The 17510-nt window shown below is 40.9% G+C and overlaps 1 long non-coding RNA gene across 1 annotated transcript in view; it reads right to left on the bottom strand.

Moving 5' to 3' along the window:
• The window catches only part of LOC120890734 (uncharacterized), a 31271-nt gene extending 28301 nt beyond the window's left edge, over positions 1-2970 (bottom strand). The window contains exons 1-2 of the long non-coding RNA XR_005735136.2: positions 2797-2970; positions 1231-1273 (exon numbers count right to left, since the gene is read on the bottom strand). This is a non-coding gene — a long non-coding RNA (uncharacterized LOC120890734). The remainder of the gene's footprint in view (positions 1-1230; positions 1274-2796) is intronic.
• Between the last annotated feature and the right edge of the window lie 14540 nt (positions 2971-17510).

Raw genomic sequence — 17510 nt, 5'->3', positions numbered from 1 at the left:
TTCAAAAGGAAAAATATGATTGCTCCCCTGAGGGATCTTACAACGTATCAGACTCTACAAAGTAAATTGTGGGAGACCAACCTTACACGTGACTGGGTCACACTCCTGGGCTGGGTGCTGAGGCTCTCAGTCACAGAAATGTGGTCAGTGTCTCGTGCATGGGTGTATCTTGCTACAGCCCCACGGGTGAAGCTACCCTCACCTGTTCCTTTGTAATATAATCCCTTGCCTTGTTTAGGATAAAATCTTCAATGGAAATGCCTTGTGTGTGTCCCCTTCTCTTACTGTGCCCTTGGATGTGGCCTACCCAGGTGTCAGTCAACCTGCTGAAAGTGGACATCATGAAGATACTCAGCCCCCTGAAACCTGACCCCTTGCCTCATTTGAATAGCTTCTCCTCAATAAAAGGGGTCAGCGCGTGCTCTCGCTCTCTCTCTCTTTCTGCAGACCCTTAAGGTCAGAGGAGCCGTCACAGCAACCCCAAAGAAAAAGGTATTTGTGTTTCTTGTGTGGTTATTTCGTGCAGCCCAGTCAGCCCAGTTTATCTGGAGTGACCCCTGAGCCTTTTAGTTTCGAGAACTGAAATCCGGCAGTAAATATCTGCAATGTTACTGAAGTGATAAGGTTTACACACCTGGCTTACATAAGCATTTTTAAAAAATATTTATTTTTTAGTTGTAGTTGGACACAATACATCTATTTTATTTATTTATATGTGGTGCTGAGGATTGAACCCAGGGCCTCGCTCAGGCTAGGCAGGTACTCTACTGCTGAGCCACAACCCTAACCCCTTACATAAACATTTTAAAATAGGATCACAAGATGTTTTTTTTTACATGATATAATATATCCTCTTAACTATAAAGCCAAAATAATGTGTGATCCATACTTTTCTATATACCAGAATAGCCAATTTATAGTTTAAAAAGATCTAGCCCAAGGGGGAAAAAACTTATCTGGGGAATTATTTTGTTTTATCTTCACAAACAATGCTAACACTTTAACTAGTTGATAACCCATTTAATATGATTTCCAAGGAGACTGAGTATATATTTTGCAGCTCAAATTTATTCCAACTATATGCAGACCCCATGACACGGACATCAACTTACTAATTTTCTAAATTTCCATTTGGACCTGATCTTCTATTCAATCTACATTTTTTGACCATTTTTTTTAATCATATGGATTTTGGACTTGAATGATTCAGTGAATATATGGATGTCTTACCTGTAAATTGATCATTTTTCTACAGCTCTTAGACAGAGGAGACCTATGAAAGTAGAAATGAGAATAGGAAGATATTAGACACAAAGAATGTAATATAGAATCCTCCTTTACCAGATAATAAGTACCTACACTGAAGCCTCAGAAAATGCCACCTATTCAGAAAATAACATTTCTAACAAGTCAACATTTCATAAGCATGGTATTCTACTTGTGATTCTATTATGAATATATGGGGCTTAGATAAGGATGTTGTACATCTTTATCCTGATGGTCTAACACCAACTTGTGAAACTTCTAATCAGTGTCTTTTTTTGTTTGCTCCCAGAAATTTATCCCAAGGAAATATAAGTTAAAAAACCAAACAAAGGCCTTGGTTTCTGAAGCTCAGTAGGTCTAGAAATGATTCCTTCCTGTGATTCTCTGATCTCTGCTTTGAAACTGGGATAAAATAATCTCGGGCTGGGATATAGCTCAGTCCAGTTGGGGATATAGCTCAGTTGGTAGAGTGCTTGCCTTGCATACTCAAGGCTCTGGCTTCAATCGCCATCCCCAGCACCATACACACACACCCACACACATACACACACACACACACACAAAAAAAAAAAAAAACCTCAAATTAGGTTTTCATTCCTTTTTTTTTTTTTTTTAAGAGTTGGGGGGTTGTCTATGTTGCCAAGGTTAGTCTGGAATTCCTGGGCTCAAGCTCAGCCTCCCAAGTAGCTGGAACAACTAGGTTGGGAAAGGTTAAGCTTTCTTGAGAAGGTTTTCTGTCTGCCCACCTATCCATTTTAAAGCTGGTGATTCAGTTTAGAGTTCAAAGCTGTTTCCCTGTGTATGTGCATTATCTATGGGCAAGGGGAACTCAACTTCATTTACACTGTTTTCATGGGAAGATTTGCAGATACAAGAGACCCAAAAAGATGACCATAAAGTGAAATTCATTCAATATTCATTACTCAAGTATTTAAAAAATAGAATACACTCAATTCTTTGGGTAATGCAGGAGAGCTATGTTGTTAAACAAAAAATGAAATCTGAAGAAAACTCGTCCAGGTTTGAATCTCGCTTTTCTACTTGCTAGGCTGTGTGAATAAAGGCAAGGAATTTCACCTCTTTCGTCTTCGGTTACTTCATATGCATACTAGTGACAGCACTTATTCCAGATGACAGCAGTGAGAATATCCTAAGAAAGCATAGCACTTTCTCTAGAAATTCTTCCTTCCTGGATCTCTTAAAGTGGCTTAAAATTTCCTGTCGCTGGCTCTGGTGCACTGAGATGCACAGCCTCCTTTACTACGACCTTATCAATAAGAACAGGAATGCAAAGAGAGCCTGTCCCAGCCACACGCGGGTTCTAAGAACCTACCCATGGCCAGTCGGATCCCTATAACAGTGTAAATGAAGTTGAGTTCCCCTTGCCCATAGATAACGCACGTACTCCAGAGTTGGACAGGACGCACACACGCAACCAAACACCAAGTCAAACATCTTGGGTACGGTAAACCCACAAGCTGGCTCTAGCCATTCTACCCGTCCGTCCCCTAGAGTCGGGCATAGCCTTACCTGCCACCTTTTCATCGCCTGTCTCCCATTTCCGTCACCACTACCAGGCTACAGCGTCCTCCCGCAGAAACGAGGGAGGAAACCCACGCCGCACTGAGTGCTGCACAGGTCTGAAGAGGCGAACACCGGGTCCCGCCCCACCGCGCGTGTGCGGAAGTGTGCATAGCTCAGAGACCACATTGCCCACAAGGCCTCGGAGCGCGTTTCCGGAGAAACGTGGGAGGCTTCTTCCGCCTTGGAGGGAATCAGGGGGTTGGTATCTCTGGGGCTGGCCTGGGAGCCGCGCTCATATTTAAAAGTGTATATATTATCTTCATTAAAAAAAAAAAAAAGAAAACAGGCATCAGAAATTTCATATCCTGAAAGGTCGAAATCTGCAGTGTCCTTAAAGAATAATTTCCTCTTGGTGTGGTTTCTTCTAGTGCTGCTCTAGTTTGGGTCATGGAGATGAAGACGATATCACAAAGAAGCCAGGGAATAATACGTAACATAGATGGAAAAGTAGGAGAGTTTGGATCTGCAAAACCAAGACAAGAAAATATTTCAAGAAAGAGGGAACAGTCCACTGTGATCCATGCTGCTGATAGGTCAAGTAAGATGGAAACTAAGAATTGACTACAGAGCAATGTTCGGGTCACTAGTGATGTTGAAACGTTCTATTTGGGCAGAGTGGTGGAAATTTAATAAACTCTGATGAGAGTTTGATCAAAGTGGAAGGAAAGAACATAAAGAAAGCAAATATAGCTGGGCTGTGTGGCGCACGCCTGCAATCCCAGCAAATGGGAAGGCTGAGGCAAGAGGATCGCAGGTTCAAAGCCAGCCTCAGTAATTTAGCAAGACCCTCAGTTAAATCCCTGAACAAACACACAAACAAGCAAATACACTAGAGACAATATTTAAAGTTTTGCCTGGCACTATTAAGATCCTACTTAACTCAGTAGCCAATCAACTTTACCGGCATTTTCAATGTTATGAGCACATTTTTATATTTCATCTTCTTTTAGTCTTTCTTGACCTATACCCCTCTTGAGCAATAGCTTCATTTTCCACTTTTGAATAGCTGATGCCTGTATTTTCTCACGCCCAGTTCTCTCCTCTAATTGGCTTCTTGACCCCCATCTACTCCCTTGAAACTGCTCTTGTTGAGTTACCAATGAAATTCTATTTGACAAATTAAGTAGATTCTCTCTCTGACCCTGACATTTAACAAAACTGAAATACTTCTTCTTGAGGTTTCTAGAGCATATCACACAGCTAGTTTCACCCATCTCACCGAAAATGCTTCTGTATTTCCTTTTTTGAATACTCTGCCTGTTCCAACTGCAAATGTTGAAATACTCAAGGGTTTGGCCTTGAGCCTTTTTTTTTTTTTTTGGCTGGGTGCGGGGGATACCAAGGATTGAACTCAAGGGCTCTCAACGACTGAGCCACATCCCCAGCTCTATTTTATATTTTATTTAAAGATGGGATCTCACTGAGTTACTTAGCACCTTGATGTTGCTGAAGCTGGCTTTGAAATCCTTATTCTCCTGCTTTAGGCTCCTGAGCCTCTGTGATTACAGGTGTGGGCCACTGTGCCCAGCAAGCCTTTTCTTTTTGAAGTTGTTCTTTCTCTTTCTCTAAATGATTTCATCAGGGCATATGGTTTTAAATATCATTTATATGATAATGACAAATCTCCTTTATCTCTCCTCTCAATTCAGACCCTACTTCCTTATATCTGATCTGAAATCTCTTCTTGTACACCTAAAATTCATCTTAACTTGACATGACCAAAACAAACTCATAATTCCTGGACTTCTCCTAGTTTAATCACCGTACCATCATCATACACCTGGTTACCCAAGCAGAAACTTAGGAACCATTCTTGATTTCTCCTTTATTTTCCCCTCTCTCATAGTACATGTGACATGTTTTATGAGAGTAACATTTTTGTATTGTTCATAACTATATTTTGACAGCCTGCTACATAAGTACTCAGAAAATATTTGTGAATACTGAATAAAGGTGAATGTGTCTATGGTTTTATCTACATAAATATATCATGGAGTTTTCTATATCCAAGGTCTAGAATGTATATATCAATTTGAAGAGAATTGACATTTTAATAATATTTAATGTTTCAATCCAGGAGCATAGTAGATCTTTCCACTTATTTAGGTTTTTAAATTTATCTCATGAATGTTTTATAGATTCAGTGAAATTCTGTCAGATTTATCCCTAAATATTTCATATTTTATGCTATTATAAATTGTATAAGAGATTTGTATTTGTTGCTAGTATATACAGATACAATTTATATTTGAATATTGGCTAGTAGCATTTTAAGTGTTTCCACAGTTTGTACACAGATGATTATGTCATCTTCAGATAAAGTTACTTCTTCCTTCACAGTCTGGATGCCTTTACTTGATCCTCTACTACAGCAATGAACAGAAATAATAAGAGAACAGTTTTGCTTTCTTTATTAGATACAGGACTGTTTGGGATATAAACTTCTTGAGAGTATTGGTGGTTTGCATTTTTCAAGGAATTTGCCTACTTCACACAAACTCTCAAATTTATTGGCATAAAGTTGAGGTTGTATATCCTTTATATTTCTATGGAATTGGTAGTAATGTCCCTAATTTCTGATTTAAGTAATTTGTGTCTTTTCTTTTTTTTTTCCTTAGTCCATCTACCTAAAAGTTAGTCAAAGAACCAACTGAGTTTCATTCATTCCCAGCTTTTTGGTATTTTTATTATGAACGAATGTTGAATTTTGTCAGATACTTTCTCTGAATCATCTGAAACAATCAGGTGGGTTTCCCCTTCATTTGTTAATATAACATATTATATTGACTGATTTTCAAATGTTGAACCATTCTTGCATTGTCGCGACCCCCGGCCGGCAAAGGAGACGCAACACAGGATTCTTCTTTCAGCAGTTTATTCAGGCCTTTATTCAAAATGTATCTTCAAGCTTCTCCCTCCTACCCGTGTTCCCTAGCCTTAATAAAGCATCCTAAGCCCCAATGCAAAGCTGCCACGTGGATCTTTCTCATAGGGTGTTATCTCAAAACGCGCCAACTCTCCCTAATAAGGAGTTGTTTATCACTGACCACAGTGGCAGCCAGCGCCATATTGTAATGGTGGCTATGGTCCGCAGAAACGGCTCACCACAGTTCCCCCTTTTTGTTTTACTAAAACAATACAGGCGAGAGTAGAGGTCCTATCCCACTGTGCAGAAGTGGCTGCATAGTATGGCTCAGCCCCAAGGAGGCGCCTTCCCTAGATCTGACTCCATATCAGCCGACGCCCTTTTTCGTGGGGCGGGGCGTGGACGTCCAACCCGCATGCAATAGAACATGCTCTCCTTGAGGTCCACTTATAGGATCACTCAAGTGCAGTGCCTTGCCTCGCATCCTGTATCGTGATGATGGTGAACAAAAGGAGGTAGCTGAGGCCGTTATTGTAGTACAGCCATCAATAAGTTGGCAACACCCTGAGATAAAGACACGGACTTTTTTACCAGTAGACCTTTACCAGTGTGGAAACCCATTCTGCGTGCAATGGTATCGAGACCTGCAGAGTGCAAGGGCTTTTCAACACTAGAAGAAAGACAAAAGAAGGACATGTTGAACCCAGTGCAATGTTAAAAGAACTTGGGGTGCAACGACCATGTCAAAGATTTACTGTTTTAACTGCGCAAGCCAGACCTGTGGCGAGCTGCCATTTTCTAAAGCTGCAAGAGCTTGTAGGATCATGGCCTTTTCTTGAGCACTGCGAGCCTTAAGGCGACAGAGAAGCCACAAACAGAGTATCACACCGAAGCAACACATTGCACCAAAAATGCCTACTCCCAACCACTCCTTAAAAAAGGAAAAGGCAGAAGATATCCAATTGGTGAATTGACCCAAAGTCACTGGTTTGACACGGGTGTTGTTCAAAATAGCTATCTGAGTTAGTTGAGACTGGATCATTACTTCCGCTGCCATGGACCAATTTCCGGTCAAATATCCCCCGATGATGCGGGAAGCATTCCTGGAATCATTAAATCTGACAGAGGTTATACAAAAATGCGTACGTTGATCAACACAACCCAAAAGTACCAAGTCAGCCAACTCTTCCAACTGAGCTTGAAGTATATCTATTCTTTGGTTGGCAGCTAAAATCCCTGACAAAATATGTTGATTAATTTTGTTTTGAGATTCAAGTATGGTGGATGTTTGTTGAACAACCTGATTAATGGTGGCAGCAGTTTGTACTTGACTGGCCATGGCCACTCCAGCCGTAACCGCTGCAGCAGCAGACACCGCCACGGCTGTCACTATAGCTGCGGTGATACCAAAATCCCTGCGGACTCTAAGCAGCTCAACAATAGGGAACTTATCCGGATCTGCAGTAACTGGGATTGGGACAAAAGTTGGAATTTTCATAATCACTGCCACCGTCCAGGAACCATTCCAACATTCAGATAGATAACAAGTGTCATTAGTGCAATCAAGCATCTCCAAGGTGGAGTTGGCCAATAAAAACAGGAACGGGGATTGGACACACACCGCTGTAGGGGGCAGTGTCGCATTACTTAATTGAGAATTAAAGGTGATATTTTTAAGTCTTCTACCTCGTCCTGAATCCTCCTCTATACGGCCAGAGATATTATACAACCAGCTTTTGGCTCCTTGTAATTGAGCCAATGCCGAAATATCGGCTGTGGCCCCCCTCTCATTGGAGATTAGCCATTGATACCAGGACCAACCTGTTCCCACAGAGGAGTTATTATTGCTAGAATTAAACAAATATCTCTTAAGAGATGGGGAAAGAGAGAAGCCTGTAGCAACTTGGTGTTTTTCCCAAGAATGATCCTGACAAGGTGTGAATATTGGGGGGAAGGTATATTCAGGGGTACAATAGGGAGAAGCTTTGAAATGAGTAGCATTGAGAGAACCATTAGAAGGAGTCAATGGCATTAGTACCTCGGAGACCATAGCCAAGGTAGTTGTGTTTAAGCAAGTCTCATTAGAGGGGGTTTCAGAGCCGGAAGACACCCCCTGTACTAACTTTTGCAATACTGCTGTTAAGACACCTATCGAGACCCGACTATTTTGCATAGGGTCTTCCCAATTAGTCAAATTTTTGAGCCGTAATCTAATGCAAGAATCTCCTTGTAGGCCGAAGCAAAAGACCCCTGTGAGATTAACTTGGGACTGATTGAAAACATGGGTCTGGTCCCCTCTTGGAGAGGCACAAGGGGCAGACATCTCACATGAGGTAGAGAAAAGAGTGGGGAGGACACTAGAATTACTATGAACCGGCATTGGCATCGGCCATGCCCGTGCCACTGCCCACCACTGCATTGGTGATGTCTGTGCCATCGGCACCAGCATCAGTGCCAGGGCACTCAGCAGAATGAAGATCCTCATCACGAGATTGTTGTGGTCTCTCTTGTTGCTGATTGGTAGATGTCGAGACTCTTCTTGTCAGGCGTTTGGGGACCTACACCGGTTCCGTTCGGTCCTGAGGAAAAACACAAACAGAGCCTCATGCCCATGCCAGCACGGGATCAGGTCCATACCATTGACCAGAAAGTACATCTTTCCACTTAACATGCCCAAAGTTTGGGGCAGAGGGCAAGCAGAGTGCCCTTGGATGTCCAGATTCAAAAAATTAATAGTGAATAGAGCCAGGGAGAGGCGCTCTTTCGGGGTGTGGCCTAAGCCAATTCCCCCTTTTTGTTTTATTAACATCTCTTTTAGAGTCTTATGAGCACGCTCTACAATACTCTGACCTTCTGGATTGTAGGATAAACCATGGACAAGCTGGATACCCATCTGGTTGCAAAAGGAAGAAAACTGTCGTCCAGTATACACTGGACCGTTGTCCGTCTTAATGGACTGTGGCAATCCCCATGCTGCCCAGGCTTCCAAGCAATGCGTGATAACATTTTCAGCCTTTTCACCAGACAAAGCAGAAGCATGGATAATGCCAGAACAAGTATCTACAGACACATGGACATATTTTAGTTTGCCAAAGTCAGGAACATGAGTGACATCCATTTGCCATATAGTTAAAGGCCGCAAACCACGAGGATTTACGCCCACAGAAGAGGGATGATGTAAAATGATACAATTAGGACAGTCCAATACAATCTGCCGAGCATCAGCACGGGAGATAATAAAGCGCTTTTGAAGTGCTCGTGCATTAATATGAAATTTACTATGAAAGTTTCTAGCTTGATCTAAGGAGAAAACAGGGAACATCCAAGAAGGACGAGTAGCAAGATCAGCTTGGGCATTGCCAGCAGAAAGAGCACCCGGTAAACCTGTATGTGCTCAAATGTGCAAAGGATAGAAACAGGCGGAGCGATTCCGAATCAATGTTTGAAGATGGAGAAAAAGGGAAGACATTACTTCTGATGAGCGTATGGGACCTACTGCTTCTAACACCCTTAAAGCTTGAACTACATAAACAGAGTCTGAAATTAGATTAAAAGGAAATGGACATTGTCCAAATACTTTAATGACAATTGGCAGCTCCACCCATTGTGGATTACCGGGAGCAAACTGATGTTGGATAGGAGGTTGATTATTTACCACATAGGCTCCAATACCAGTTTTAGATCCATCTGTAAAGATATTCACAGCTCCTGGGAGAGGCGTAGAAGAAGTGATTTTAGGGAAATAAGGGGAAGTAAGATCTGAATCACCTTTAAGAATATCATACAAGGGTTTTAATTCAACATTGGGAATATGTAAGTAGCTTCTTATCCAATTTATGTCACCTAATAATTTCTGAAAGTCATTCAAAGTACGTAAATCATCAGTTCTAAGAGTTATCTTTTGAGGTATGATAGTTTTGCAAGAGATACTGGCACCAAGATACTCAATAGAATCTCCAGTTTGTACTTTTTCTGACGAGAGGAATAAACCTTTTGATTTTAATAATTTTGTCAAATCAGAATAGGCGGTTTCCAATGTATCTTTATCTTTGGCTGCCAATAATATATCATCCATATATATTATCCACCCATTCAAACCTCTGATCAGGCTCCTCATGATTACATGAAGACAGAGTGAAAGCAAAGCGTTCAGTATCCTGAGAATGTAATGGAATAGAAAAGAAACAATCTTTAATATCTATGCAAATCACTGGCCAATTTGTCAGGATAGTTGAAAGTAAAGGCAATCCTCTCTGAATAGGTCCCATGAGCTGCATTTGAGCATTAATAGCCCGTAGATCATGTAGCAACCTCCACTTTCCAGATTTTTTCTTGATAACAAATATGGGTGTATTCCATGGGGAAGTGGAAGACTTAATATGTCCCAACTGTAATTGTTCTTGCACCAGGGTACGAGCCACAGTCAGTTTTTCAGAGGAGAGCGGACACTGAGGCACCCATACTGGCTCCTCTGATTTCCAGGTGATGGGCACCTGTTCCTCAGCGGCCCCTAAGAAAAACCCAATCCAAATTTGTTAAATTTCTGCTGTGGCTTTAAGGGATGTTTACGTCCTTGTAAGGTTTTTCCTAATCCAAGTCCTGGTTTATAACCCATATCTAGCATCATCTGTTGGGCAACTGCTGAGTATTCATTACTAAGCTGGAAACCCATGTCCTTCATTAGATCTCTCCCCCACAGGGAGATTGGGAGGTCTAGTACATATGGTTGAAAAGTGCCAGAATGTCCTTCAGGATCTTTCCATGATAAATGTCTGCAACTGATTTGTGGAGCTTGAGCATATCCTAAACCCCTTAAAGATTGGCCTGAAAGTTGCACTGGCCACCCCTTTGACCAGTCCTTTAGGGCAATGATACTCCGATCTGCCCCGGTGTCTAGTAATCCCCAAATTGATTTGCCTTCTATGGTCAACTTTAAAGTAGGACGGTCATTCATATCTAAGGACAAGTAAACACAATTCCCTCCGGTGGTTCCAATCTCATCATTTGACCTCAAAAGGGGATCAGCAGGAAAACGGGGATGTAAACTGGGTAAAATCAACAATTGAGCAATCCGGTCTCCTGGGGAAATGGACACAATACCTTTTGGAGCTTCCACCATAACCTTCACTGTTCCCACCATATCCGGATTAATAATCCCAGGGAAAACATGAAGGCCTTGTAAAATAGAGGAAGCACGCCCAATTAACAAACCCACAGTGCCAGGTGACAAAGGTCCTTTGAACTCAGTTTCCACTAGTTGGACTCCCATTTTAGGTGTTAATACGAGTCTGGAGGCAGAACAGAGGTCCAATCCCGCGGCACCTGTAGTGGCTCTCCGCGATTTTTGGGATGACGCAGGGACGGCCATGACTCGTTTTCCATTGTCCCACTTTCCATTGCCCCATATATTTGTGGGCCCTGGGGTCGGGGGCCCCCCCGGCCGTTTTTTGACATGTTTCTATCTCGTAAAGGTTGACCATGGATATCTTTGACAGATCTACACTCATTAGCCCAATGTTTTCCCTTTTTACATCTAGGGCATAAGCCTGGCTGACGGCTAGCAGAATTGGACTCAATTTTAGATGCTCCCCTTTTATTAGGACATTCTCGTTTAAAATGCCCTCCTTGACCACACCTGAAACACTTTCCGGCAACAGGGCTGGACTTACAAGAGAGCTGAAGAACAGCAGCAGCAAGGCCTGCATTAGTTAACGGCCCACCTATTTCTCTACAGACTTTGATCCAAGCCTCTATACCTTTATTCTTATAGGGAGTAATAGCTGCCTTACACTCTTTAGTACATTGTTCAAAAACAAGTTGCTTAATCAAAGGCATGGCTCTATCGGGATCACCAAAGATTTTGCCCGCAGCATCCACCATTCTAGCAACAAAGTCTGAGAAAGGTTCTGTAGGGCCCTGCATAATTTTAGTCAAATTGCCAGACACTTCTCCTCTATTTGGGAGTGATTTCCATGCACGAATACAAATGTTATTAATCTGCTCACATACTTCAGGAGGATATCCCGTTTGTTGATTGGCAAACCTGCCCTGCCCCAGAAGCATATCTTTATCCCAGGCAGGACGTCCTGCTGCATGATTTTGGGCAGCCTGTTCTATGGCACCCTCTAACATAAATGCTCTCCAATCTAAGTATTTTCCTGGGGAGACACAAGCTCGGACTAAGCTAGCCCAATCTGAGGGGGTCATGCAAAATCTAGTCAGTCCTTCCACCTGAGTAAGGGTGAAAGCAGCATCTACACCATAAGTACGGATGGATTCTGCCAAAGTTTTAATTATTTTAAAATCCAATGGCTCATAGTATCTTCCCCTATTGTTGTCCTGAAAAACCGGGTATGCTAATCCCATATCTGTATTAACTGTTCTCCAAACTTGGGAATGGAAAGTCCTCCCAGAGTTTTGGACTCCACCCACATACAGGGGCGGAGCTACAGGAGGCGCAGGAAGAAGTGGAGCAGCCTCAGATACTGGCTCTTCTTCTAAATTCTCAACTTCCTCTTCAGAGCTAGACTTACCCCCCTTTACATGGTAGGCCTTCATACTTGGTGTCTCCCGTTTTTTCCTTTTTAATCTTATCTTACGTAATTATTGCAACAATGTGTCAAGATCCTCAGAACTCTCCGAGTCACTGGTGTCCTTGGGTGTTTTCAATTCAGTCAAGTCTGGATAGAGCCTTCTCCTATTCTTATTTTCAGGCTCTTGTGCTTTTTCACTGCTCTTACTCTTAATACTCTCTGCCATTTCACTATGGGACCCCTCAGATTTCTCCTCATGCGATTGTTCAAGAACGGCCTGACCCTCACTCACAGCTTCCTGGCATTTACCATCTACTATACATCCTCTAACCAACTTCCATATTGGAATGATTCCACCTTTTAATGTCCCTTGCCCGTGAGCAAAATCTAGATCCTTTCCTAATTTGTCCCAACTGGGAATCGTAAGACTCCCAGAAAAGGCAAACCAAGGAGCAGCTATATCAGCTTCTCTTAGAAACATCTGCAAAGTGCTTTGCTTTACTTTAAGTCCTTTTGAACATAGCAGCCCATCCAGGGCCAACAAAATTGGGCTAGAAGAGGTAGTGCCCATAATGTTCTTAAAGTTATAAAGAAAGTGAAAGTACAAAGCCCCGCTCTCTCTTTATCTACTGAAGAGCGTTCTGTTCTTATTATTCTTCCCGCTCCCTCTTTATCTACAGAGGAGCGTCCTGCTATTTACTTGCGGATTCCCACTTTACCTGGGAACTTACCGGTGCACCACCCTGATTGCTGAAAGTTCTGGATCCTGGGTCCGAGGAAGTCCCCGTACGGGCCACCAACTGTCGCGACCCCCGGCCGGCAAAGGAGACGCAACACAGGATTCTTCTTTCAGCAGTTTATTCAGGCCTTTATTCAAAATGTATCTTCAAGCTTCTCCCTCCTACCCATGTTCCCTAGCCTTAATAAAGCATCCTAAGCCCCAATGCAAAGCTGCCACGTGGATCTTTCTCATAGGGTGTTATCTCAAAACGCGCCAACTCTCCCTAATAAGGAGTTGTTTATCACTGACCACAGTGGCAGCCAGCGCCATATTGTAATGGTGGCTATGGTCCGCAGAAACGGCTCACCACATTGCATTGCAGAAATAAATACCACTTGGTCATTATTATATTTCTAAAATGTGCTGCTGAATTTGGTCAGCTAGTTTGAGGATTTTTGCATCAATGTTCATAAGTGATTTTGGCATTTAGTTTTCTTTCTTGTAGTCTTTATCTGTCTTTGATGCTAGGTTAATGCTGGACTCAATACAATAAGCTACAAGGTGCTTCCTAATCATCAAATTATTAGAACATATTGAGAATGATTGGCATTAGCTCTTCTGTAAATGTTCAGTACAATTGTGCAGTGAAGTCATCAGGCTCAGGTTTTTTTTCCTCAGAGATTTTTAATTTTCTTATTCAGTCTCATTACTAGTTATATTCAAGGACAGTTCCCTGGGTAATATTGGACTGACACTGTTCTCCTTGATTCTTGCTTGAAGTTATCAAGAAAGAGGTGGAAATGCAATATGCTGACAGAAGGAGAAGCTGGCTGGAACAGCCCAACTCTATTCCTATCTCCAATCCCCAAATATAGGATGGCCTTTGTATCATATACTGCTTTCCAGAGTCCCTCAGCTGCAATGCAAGTGGATTACACACAGACAAGCCACCATCACTCTGGGAAGCTGACCTGCACTTTAAGGCTGAATTGCCCAAAAGTCTAGGCTTTTGTGGTTCCTTGTGGCCTATCTGTAAGTAATAAATACATTTTATGTACAATTTGCCTTGTGTGTGAGTGTTCTGTCGCGTACATGCAAATAGCCAGTGCACAATAAAGCTGGTTCATATGTAGATCTATTCAGATTTTCTATTCCTCCATGATTTAGTCTTGGTAGGTCTGTGTTCTTAGCAACTTGTCCATTTCATCTGGGTTTATCCAATTTTTGGCATAAACTTGTTCATATTACTCTGTCACAATCCTTTATATTTCTGTGGAATTGGTAGTCTTGTCTCCAATTTCTGATTTAAGTAATTTGAGTCTTCTCTTTTTCCCTTAGTCCACTTAGCTAGAAGTTGGTCAAAGAACCAACTCTGAGCGTCATTGACTTTGTTGTGTTTCTATTCATTATTTTGCTTATCCTTTCTCTAATCTTTGTTTCTTTCCTTCTGCAAGCTTTTAATCCAGTTTCTAAGGTTTTAAAGTTAGGTTGTTGATTTGAGATCTTTCTTGGGGGTTTTCTGTGTGTTTTGTTTTTGGTATCAGTGATTAAACCTAGGGGTGCTTTACCAGTGAACATCCCCAGCCATATATTATATATATATATATATATATATATATATATATATATATATATATATACATATTTTTAAAGAGAGAGAGGAGAGAGAGAGAGAGAGAGAGAGAGAGAGAGAGAGAGAGAGAGAGAGAGAGAGAGGGAATTTTTTAATATTTATTTTTTAGTTTTCGGTGGACACAACATCTTTATTTTATTTTTATGTGTTGTTGAGGTTCAAACCCAGCGCCCCACGCATGCCAGGCAAGCGCGTTACTGCTTGAGCCACATCCCCAGCCCCCTTTATATTTTTTGAGACAGGTTCTAAATTCCTCAGAGCCTTGCAAAGTTGCTGATGCTCCTGCCTCAGCCTCCTGAGTTGCTGGGATTACAAAAGTATACCATTGTGCCTAGCTCTTGTTTTTCAATGTAAGAATTTATAGCTATAGTTTTCCATTAGCGTTGCTTTCACTATCTTCTGTAAATTTTACAATATTATATTTTGTTCATCCATCTATAAATATTTCCTAATGTGAGATTTTTTTCTTTGATCCATAAATTCATGAATTTTTCCAGTTTATTTTGTTTCTAATTTTTAATTGCTTCCAGTTGTGGTTGGAGAAAATACTCTGTATGCACATATAACAATTTGTGACCTAACATGGTCTATCCTGGAAAATGTTCCATATGTACATGGTAAGAGTATCCCTTTCCATTTTGGGATCATGCTTTAATGTCTATTAGATCTAATTGATACATTGCGTGTTTTCGAGTCCTCTATTTCTTTAGTAATGGATTTTATCCATTATTGAGAATGGGATACTGATATCTGCAGTTTTAATTACTTAACTATTTCTCCATTCAATTCTGACATTTTTGCTTCTCAGATTTGATGCTGTGTGATTGGGTGAGTAAATATTTATAATTATATTTTCTTGCTGTATTGGACCTTTTAAAATATATAATGTCCTCTATTTCTTATAAACTCTCTGGATTTAAAAGTTTGTTTGTTTGCCTCCCCTGCTGCATTTTGGTTATTATTTCCATGAAATGCCCTTTTCTATTCTTTTAGTCTATTTGTGTCTTTGGATCTAAAGTGAGTCCCATATAGACAACATATAGTTGGATCATGTGTTTTTATACTTTCTACCAATCTGATTGGATAGTTGAATTAATTTGCACTTACTCACAAGGAAGGACCTATTTCTGTTATTTTGCAATTTGTTTTCTATATGCCTTGTAGATTTTTGTCCTTAATTTCACAAATTACTATCATGTTTAGTTTGTTTCTTGTAATTTTTTAGTTTATTTCTTTTTGTTTATATTCTATAGATATCTCTGTGATTACTATAAGAATTACATTTAACATTCTAATGTTACACTTTAATTTGAATTTATACCATTTTAATCTCAAAAATATACAAAAACTAATTTTCATAGCTTTGTCCCCATTTCTTTCAGTTCTTGGTAACACAAAATTACTTCTTTCTACATGGTGTGCTCTCAAACATAAATAATTCTCTTAAATGCAAGTCTCCTAAATTATGTAGAAATCAAAATATGAAGTTCTAAATCAAAATTACTAGCTTTTAGACTATGACTATTTTTTTAAAGATAGAGAGAGGGAGAGAGAGAGGGGGAGAGACAGAGAGAGAATTTTAATATTTATTTTTTAGTTTTCAGCGGACACAGCATCTTTTTTTGTATGTGGTGCTGAGGATCGAACCCAGGCTACACAAATGCCAGACGAGTGCGCTACTGCTTGAGCCACATCCCCAGCCCCTAGACTATGACTATTTTTAAAAAAAATATTAGTCTCTTAAATCTCAGAGGAAATAAAAATGTAGTTAAAACCATTGTTATAACAGTGCTAGCTTTTGTGATTGCTTGTGTGTTTGCCTTATTGGGATATTTACTTTTTCATTGGCTTTTGTATTTTGCTTTTCACCTTAAGACTTCTTGAAACATTATCTTGCAGGGCAGGTATATCACTAACAATAAACTCTTAAGTTTTTTTTTTCAAGTTTTGCAAAAAATATTTTATTTCCAGCTCTCCTGAAAATTCTGGGTTTTAATGAGAAGAAATACCTACAAAGACTAGGTTTCAATAGATCTCTAACATCACATCTCCATATAAAGTCTGCTGAGCAGGGTCCAGGCATTTCCATTCCTCTTCAGAGAAATCAATGGCCATATCCCTGAATGTCAATGGTTCCTGGGATGCTGCTAGGGGAAAAAGCCAGTCTGAGAAGGCTACATGCTGTATGGTCCACTTTATATGACATTCTGACAGGTCCTCCTCAACATTGTTAAGGACATCAGAACAAAGAAAGTCAGAGAAACTGTAACCCCAAGAGGATTGTGTGGGGTCCTGGATGGGATTAATGAGTGATGACTTATAAGCAGAGGGTTTAAAAGACACCAGCGTCCCTCTCCTCAATGATGCTCTGCAGGAAGTGGTGAAACTTATCCAGCAGTCAGGGTTCCTCTGCTCAGCTCTTGTAAGTTTTTTTTTTTTAATTCTTAGAATGTCTTAATTCTCCCTCAGTTTTAAAGTTTTGCTGGATATAGGATTAATAAAATCATTCATTGACAGGGGTCTTTTTTCCTTCTTCTTTTAGTACCTTCAATATTGGTCCACTTCTTTCTGGCCTCCATTTTCTGATGACTAATCTGCTAATAATCTTATTGAGGATTTGTCATGAGCCAGCCTTGGGCTGTGTGAGCCAGCTGTGAGCATTTGAGCACTTGAGGGGACTGGACTGACATTACTTCTCTGACTGGGCTGTTCAATGTATATGTCCTTTTCACTTGCTCTGCCTTTGATCCCACACAGCACCTGAGATGAGTGTGGCCTTCCAAGATGTCAGTCAATCTGATAACCACAAGACATCATGAAGTTAGACTCAAGAGCCCCCTGAAACCTGACCCCTGGCCTTATTTGAAAAGAACATTCCATTGAACCTACCTTTGTGTGCCCCCCTAT

The sequence above is a fragment of the Ictidomys tridecemlineatus genome, chromosome 11 (assembly GCF_052094955.1).
Source record: "Ictidomys tridecemlineatus isolate mIctTri1 chromosome 11, mIctTri1.hap1, whole genome shotgun sequence".
NCBI lineage: Eukaryota > Metazoa > Chordata > Mammalia > Rodentia > Sciuridae > Ictidomys > Ictidomys tridecemlineatus.
The sequence above is the reverse complement of the archived record's forward strand: the minus strand, read 5'-3'. Positions and strand labels throughout refer to the sequence as shown.